The following is a 9,114-nucleotide window of genomic DNA, read 5'->3' on the forward strand; positions in this document are numbered from 1 at the left end:
ACACTTTCCCTCCATTCCCCCAATTATGTGGCTTTTAAAACAAACAAACACGAAATACAAAGTAATTAGTGACTGCAGGAGTGAGTCAGTGGCGTGACGTTCAAGTGGAATAGAAGGGGACCCCCCCCCCCCCCCCCGGAAAAAAAACAACAAAAAAACAAACTCCCAATAAAGTAATCAACTATACCTTCCAAATATAAGTCTATTGAATTAATGAAGGCTTTCAGGTCTTCAGGCCAGCGACATCTATTGATGCTACGCGCTTAGTTCAAATACTCACAACAACCGCCTACCGTAATATAACGTACCAAACACCTAATTAATTGTAACTTTTAACGTTTATAGTCTTATTGGTATAAATTAGTAAGAACTTGTCACGAAATTATATACTATGTTGGTTTTTGCAAATGGGTTTAGATGAATGGTGCGGCTATGTGGTCTAGTGGTATGACACTCGCTTTCGGATCGGAAGGTCGTGGGTTCGAACCTCGCGTTCGGCGCATAGTTGAGTCCTTGGAGAAGGCTCTTTACTCACATTCTCTCACCGTACTCAGGTTTAAAACGAATACCTGGCCCTTAACAGCGTTGTCTTTGTACAAACAAAAAGTTGTAATATCGCCTAACAGGCGTCATGTCCCGTTCTAAATGTTACGTGTTGCTGTTGGCCAGGGACCCCTTGTAAAGCGCTTTGAGCACGTTAGGTGGATATTGCGCTATATAAAAGCTCAATTTTTTTTGGGATTTTTTTTAGACCCCAGTTCGGTGGATAGTTCTCACTAAACCCAGCAATGGATTGCGGAGCTGGTTCTATTTAGAGCTGGCGAAAGTAATAGAAATAGAAATGAACTGATCAACCTTCAACATTGCTTTATTGACGAAGGAAATTGCTCCAAGAGCAGGACAGTGCTCGGAATCTTTTTCGGCAATCCATTTGTTTATTTACTTACTTGTCTTTAATTTATGTATTTGTTTATTCATCTATCTATCTCCTATTTATTAATTATTTACAGCAGTTATTGACTTATTTGTTTGATTATTTATTTATTTCCTTATATATATATATATTATATATATATATATATATATATATATATATATGTGTGTATATATATATATATATATATATATATATATATATATATATATATATTATATATATATAATATTATATATATATACATATATATGTGTGTGTTTGTATATATGTATATATAATATATATATATATATATATATATATATATATATATATATATATATATATATACTAGTAAAAAGCCCGCAATTTCGCGGGGAAAGAACTATTTTCATTCGATATTGCCATAATCATTTTCTTGATTAGCTTGATTACGATTAGATGCACATCTTAATCGATGTGCTTGTCGTCGCTGCCATGCTTTATTCGGCATGATTTTAGTTTATCAGTGAGTAGATATCAATATCAATAAGTCGCAAGTCTTTACCACGCTTTACTTGGGAGTGCTTTGCACTACCTTCAATACTTCACAAATAAAAATGGCGGCCGAGAATCAAAACAATGGTCAAATTAGGAAATTTTAAACTTTCACAAATCTATCAAGGTATGTTCTAGAGTTTTTAAAACGCTTTTATATGATGACAAATTGAATAAATAAACGCCTGACAAAAGATCAACGGTGAAAATACAAATTGAATGAATACTAGGGATGTAGGAGCTTTCGGAATGTCTCCCCTTTACTCTTTACTTATGTGAGGTCAAATGAAAATCTGAAGCGGACGCGAAAAATATCAAGTCCCCGAATCTGTCTACTTTTGGTTTGTTCGGGCTAGAAGCTAGACAGAACCAATTGACAGTTTGCCGAAACGTTTAACTAAATATTTCCCAGGGCAATAATGATCACATCGATGGCATAAAAACGACAGTAATATCAGCAGTAATATTAGTTGATGTTGTTAATCGGTGAAACTTGTTTAAAATTTCTGTAAATCCGAATACCGTCATGTGATCAAGTGAATTATATCACTATGAATGCCACGATTTGCTGAAAAATGCCAATCTGACAGTTCCTAGCAAACACCCCCCCCCCCCCCTTGCTCAGGAATTTCTCGACTTGATGGACACCCTCCCCCCCCCCCTCCCACTTTTTTTTTCTTCCACGCAACCACATTCCAAAACACACACACACACACACACACACACACACATAACACTCGCACACATAAAAACATACACGCAATGAGAACACACTACTACATAACAACACTGATCACCGCTAAATCAACACAACGGAAGTAAGGACTCTACTGGACAGATAGAGTTGAGGGTGTGGCCATGAGATGTTAGTGTCTTCGGTAAATTTTTTATGATATCTGTTTGATTTAACGAACTTTCAAACTAACTTTAAATTATAAAAGGAAATCAAGTTATCTGTTTGTCTATCTGTAAAAAATACATTTCTAATTTTCAAATCTTTCAGTAGAGTTGTGCGCCGTATCAATTTTTTTTATTGACTCAAATAAGCACAATGTTCTCCACAAGGCTATATCTTTTTAAGAAAGGATATATATATATATATGGCACTTTACTACTCATTTCATTTCTTAATGTGTTCGACCCTGTGCTAACTCAGAATAATTTCAGATGCCTTTATTTTATCATTGTTAACACTGTCTAGTCGTGAAGCACGGGCTTTTTCTTTCTTTCTCTCCCCTCTGATCAGGCTAGGCTCAGTGCAGTGGCTTGATCTTCCACTCCAAGGGAAATTATCATCGAGTTCTCTTTGTCTACCTTTCTTCTTAGTGTTTTCTTTTTGTTGACGTTTCGGTCTTTCTGGCTCAACCGATTCTCCGGGAGCGGCTCGAATCGCCACACAGAGAATAAGCAACTGGACTCTTTTCAACCTCACGGAAGGTGTACTTTGTAGAAGTCGACACAGGTCTCTCAAAAAACAAAATCTTTGGTTACCTTGAAATTGAAATGCTTTCCGCATTCTCTCTCTCTCTCTCTCTCTCTCTCTCTCTCTCTCTCTCTCTCTCTCTCTCTCGTTTGCCATAATGAATGGAGCTATATATATTGCTTTACCATGTGAATATTATTTATGTGTGATTAAATCACAGAGCTTGTTATAAAATGAATACTTATGACAGATTTCAGTCAAAACAGTCTAAAACGCTTTGAGTGTTATACTCCTGGTATGATTTTCATGTCAAAATACACACACACACACATACGCACACACATAAATGAACACACACATATACGCACACACACATATATACACACACACACACACCCACACACAAGGACACAAATACACCCACACATATGGCAACCAGGGGTAAGCCTCACACAAAAAGTGGTCTCTGTTGGCTGCTGGCGTCATGATTGTGTTTATGTGATAACAAAATTCTATACAATATTTTCTTTGTAATCAAACACTACCGCCATAATATTGAGACAAATGCTTTTGTTGTCATTTATAAATGTCAACGAAACAATGGGCCGGATCTCCCTGTTTTAAATTTACGATGTCAAACAAACGAACTTATTGACCTAGGATTTCCCTTATTTTGTTTTGACATAAAACATTGGTTGTTTACGCTCCTGCTGAGAGTGGATTGTCTCACTGAAGTGAGATTTGAACTATTGCATACTATAATTATCAAGACCCCCCCCCCCACCCTTCCTATTTAAAAGAAAAATATAATTGTACTCAGTGGCGAATGACGTGGACATGTTAGCAGGTCTGATAACGAGCGCATTTGTAGGCTTGTTTTAACTACATAAGGTTATTTCAGAGTAATTTCCATTACAACGATGAGCCCATAACAATATAGGCTATCAGATTTGCATATACATACACACCTTTCAATACACAATATCAATACTTTCATCATCCAACAGACGAAAACAATAAACGATGCTTGAAATGGGATTATTTCGGCCGCCTGAGGCTACTTCTGCTATCCGATATAATTACCCCTCTTTTTAGAGGAAAGAGGAAGATTTAATTTTTAAATTTGGCTACACGAAATAATCATTGAAATAGGATTATGACGCTGGGAGGTCAGCTTATGAGCACACATACTTGCAGGTGGGATGACCGAACGCAATCATGGCCATTATATTTGATATTGTTGGAACGGATAATAGATTTTGCATTGGCGTGAGAATACATTGTATATCCGTCAGAAAAAAATGAGACCGTGGCAATTTTTGATATCAGACAGCGGTGAGGTTTTTTTTTTTTGTTTGTTTGTTCTTTGTTTTGTTTTTTTGGTCTTTTTTTTTTTTTTGGGGGGGGGGGGTCGTTTTTGGAAAATGTGTTGAGCTAAAACCTTGAAACTTTGAAACAATTTCAACTATTTAGACCCAGCCCTCTCTCCCCAGGACAACAAAAACAAATAACAAAACAAAGCGAAACAAACAAAAAAAAAAACAAACAAAAAAAAAAAAAATAAAAAAAAAAGATTATTGATAACCACGTTTCCATTTTTAGAATGACTATATCAACCAAAACATAGACATATAATTGTCTAGATCAAAGGTTGCTTTGTTTTTTTTTTTTTTTTTTTTTTTTTGTTTTTTAAGGAATAAATTCATGGAAAACGAAATATAATCAAAACTCAAAAAGCATCTTTTTTATTTGGAGGAATGAAAGAGCCCTAAAAAGAAATAGAGATGGGATGCATTGTATAATTATGTGGTTTCAACCAGTCTCATATTGACAGATTAAAATTTATACCTCTTCTGGTTATGTGTCACAATAATTTTCAGGAATTGAGAATATACGCCCGGGAGGAATCTTGTGTCTCAATGTGTAATGTGTAAATATATTGTATACATGAAGATTACCCACGTCGGTGAAGTAAGTAACTGAAAAGAAAAGTAAAGAAATAATTTTCTTTTAATGCAAAAATGGCTATACTTTTCAAACAAGAAAAAGTAGAAAAGAAAAAAGACGAACAAATTGGTAAGACTCCAGTTCAACTCTCAAGCCTTTCAGAACTGACATACCAATCGTTCCCCCTCTCCATCCCCCCCCCCCCCTCTCCCCAGTCTTACCTCGGTCCGACCAAAATAATATAGGATTGCGTTTCTGAATGTTACTCTTAAAATGACACAGTACTCCAACCCGTGATAAGGACAAACATGGTTTAAGAAAATATTTATAAATGTGTCATTCACTGAATTATGAAGACAGTAACAATCTGGCAGACAGATGTTCGAATCCTTGTGACTGTTATTTATTGAAAGTACATACGAACCGCCAACTTAAGCAAGCAGAATGACATGTGTGTTTGTAGAAGATCTAGTTAAACCTGGAAGGAAAACAGGAGGAACAGGGTACAGTTTTCATAGAAACCCAATCTGGCAACGAAACGTAAGTAATGAGAGTAGAATTTCCCAGTTTTCCGCATGATCATCTCTGTGTGGTCCTGATGAGTGCTACGTTAACAATTGGCCAGATTTGTTTGACAGTTGCCGCCAAATGGGATGACTAACGTAACGAGGCTGTTTATCGTAGGTAATTACTGTCAAGAATTTTCTTTATCTTTTCTTTTTTTTTTCTCACCAGGTTTGAAATGTTTTGTTGAATGTATTGGCAGATTTTTCTTCTTTTACTTTTATTTACCCTCTCAGGGTTTGCAGCCCTCTTCTTTCTCACCTGTTGTGAGATGTTGGAATGGAATAGGAGGATGGCAGAAGCACTCATTAGATTAAATGGGGTTGGATAGGAAGCATGTGTCATAACATTGTTGAGTGAAGTGGAAGGGGGAAATTCAGTAATATATTATTACTGTATAACCAAAATTTAGAATCAGAAGAGCTAAAGGAAGAAAATACAATGCATTATTATTATAACGCCCTTCTTTCTGCGTCTGAAATAAAATCTTGACATTGTCACTGTTATCTAGTGTTGTGTAAATTGAGGTATGTCGAAAGAGTAAAGAATAACACGTACAATATCATGTGATGTGATCATCGTGCGGGAGTAAATGGGGAAGGGGGGGGGGGGGAGGGAAGGGGAAGACTAAGTGTGTGTGTGTGTGTGTGTGTGTGAGAGAGAGAGAGAGAGAGAGAGAGAGAAAAAGAGAGAGAGCGAGAGAGAGAGGGAGAGAGAGAAAGAGAAAGAGAGAGAGAGAGAGAGAGAGAGAGAGAGAGAGTGGAGGAGGAGGAAAGAAAGAGTTGGGAAGGGAAGAAGGGGGAGGGCGCTTTAAAAAAAAAAAGGGGGGGGGGGCGTTGGAGGGGGATTCACGTAATGGGTAGAATTAACAAGTCGTCTTCCTTGCTGTTGTTTTTGTCATAATGTTGTCATGAATAATTTTGCTGAATTAAAAAAAATCAAATCTATTATTATTATTCATCATTAAAATAATTTATTCAATTAACACTTCCTTTTTAACATTAAAACAAGTACAGAGATTAAAATTCACCACAACTTCCTGTCTAATGGTTTGTAATCTACAGCGCTGTCTAAAATCGCGTGACAATGGCCATAATATAACAATGACTTTTGTACCTTTGAAATGTAGACTGTATAACAATAAAACCCTCATGACCAACATGGGGGTCATGAGGACGATCTAAGCCTATCATGTTCCACCCCCCCCCCCTCCCCCTTCCCTTCCACGCATTGACAACACTGCAAAGTGAGATAGCACAGTGCGAGGTCTTCACAACTTTTGAAACTCTCAGCTATTGCAATAATTGGCCAGGTTATTATTAATGGATGACGAATTCAAAGTATAAACTTAGGATAAATATAAAAGCAACTTCAATTCATGACCAGATCGACTAAATAAAGGTTTATATGTCTCCTTGCTTTTCAGGCTATCAATCGAGTATTTTATTGATAGGTATTGTTGTAAAACACCATCACCTACTTAATCTGTTAAACGAGTTGGGTTGAATGCTATCAAAAATACACCTACCGCGAACACCTCCATAATATAGCGACGATTGAACAATAAAAATGACTATTTAACTTTGGATAGGGGTTGTATAACCATGAAAAACACTATAAATGTCTAGGACGTGGCAATTTGACAATTTAAACAATACACGCATCGTCGCACACACAAAGAAAGCTCAACAAGGTAGTAAGCATTAAATCCGAAACAATGGAAAATCCCGGACTATCACGAGCCCTCACCAAAGATCAAAGGGATTAACTTGGCCCTTTCATTCCCAACCGGACACGGAAGACACAGGTACGAATTGCAATTAAATCGGCAAACTAAAGCATGACACGCATCTACCTAAAATATAACTTGGATAAGTGATTTGGTCTGCTGTAATCCTGTGTGAGATTTGACACTCGAGTCCAAAAGACAATCGTTTGACTGTTTCTCTCAGTAATGTATATTTAAAGATCAGTCTGCTGATCAGCTTAAAACGAAAACAAAATTTTTTAAAAACACAAAAGGAATATGTTTTAGGATTGATCGCAATATTTGTAGCGTACATATTCCCAAACATTTGTGTTCATAATCTTCAAATGAGAAAACGTCATCCGCCTGTTTGGAACGCCCAAGAGGTACGAAAGGCTGGGCCTCCGAAACAGACATGAAGGCGCTCGCTGTCTGATACAATGAAAAACGTAGGCATCACCTGAGAAACTACCAAGAAAAAAAACAAAAACAATGACAGAAGCAGATGGAGGAAAGCTCATAGAGGCCTTATGGTCCACAAGGAGTGTGAAGAGGTCCAAGTGGAACATTTGGCTGAAACTACTCCGGGTTCAGGGCCATCTTCTACAGATGGGGCAATAACAGTCCACTTTCTCCAATATGTCCACCGATGTCATTGTTTCCTTTGGCCGTCCGAACTTTCTTCTTCCCTTATGGTTTCAATTATTCAGACTCATATTTACATGTCTTTGAAGACATAGTTTGTACATTGCTAAATACCAAGCTAATATCTAATTATAATCTTTTTAAATGTACATAATTGCAACAGAGGAGCGTTTCTGAATCATTGTATTATGTAGGCACCTAGTTTTCTTTATTGGCTATCCGGAAAGACAAATGAGAAAAAAGAAAGGATGAGGTTGATAATAATAACAATAATAATAATAATAATAATAATAATAATAATAATAATAATAATAATAATAATAATAATATATAATAATAATATAATAATAATAATAATAATAATAATAATAATAATAATAATAATAATAATAATGATAATAGTAAGAAGAAGATGATGATGATGATGTTGATGATGATGTATAGGAGGAGGAGGAGGAAAAGGAGGAAGAGGTGGAGTACAAATTAATTTTCTTCTCAGCAACGAATTACCTAACTTTTTAACAGTGAATTGAGAAAATATTTTCTTGTCTCCTATGGTTTCCCCCAACTGCTGCTACTGTTGTAATGACTGCAAATCAGTTTACCATGTAGTTGTACTTTCAAACAACAGGCTAATTGCTTCGGGGCACAGGGCAGGGTGTTGGGTCTGTTTTGAAATAACTGTCTACAGGTTATGGCAATATACGTCTCTCTTTTGACAGTGAACAAAAGAAACACGTGTTAAAACAAACTATAACCTTAATGATGGTGACTTTCAGCTTTTGGAGAACATTGTGTTAGTCTCGGTGGTCACGGTCCATGGTGATAATATATGGGTACAATAGTGACTTGTGACGTTTGAACAAGAAACATAGGGGCACAACGACATGCTAATTCATTACAATTACACCTTTAAAACGAAAGTACACAATGATAAATTCCTTTCAATTTAACTATTGTTTGTAAAAGATTACGTAAAGAATTTTTGTCTTCGTTAGTTTGGTGGCTGTGGGGAAGGAGGAGAGGTGGAAGGGCACCAGGCATATGATCTCTTTCCAATGGATCTCTGTCCTTTCCTGGAATGAGACAACTTATTTTTACCCAGACCCTTGACAGAGTCCTTCCCTATAATGTGCTTTTTTCTGTATGAGATGTCATTCCCTTGTATATTCTTATGATATTTCCGTCTAACTTGTAGAAACCATTTAAGTGTCTCTCTTTTAGTAGGAATCCCTTGCTAGTGTCCGTGTGATAGTTTAATAAATGGGCACTTATCGTCACTGGGATGTAATTTTTAAAACTTCCTCCATTTCTTACTTTATCTTAGGCACTTGT

This window comes from Berghia stephanieae, chromosome 5 (assembly GCF_034508935.2).
Source record: "Berghia stephanieae isolate SIO BIC M18660-M18661 chromosome 5, UCSD_Bste_1.3, whole genome shotgun sequence".
In the NCBI taxonomy this organism is placed as follows: domain Eukaryota; kingdom Metazoa; phylum Mollusca; class Gastropoda; order Nudibranchia; family Aeolidiidae; genus Berghia; species Berghia stephanieae.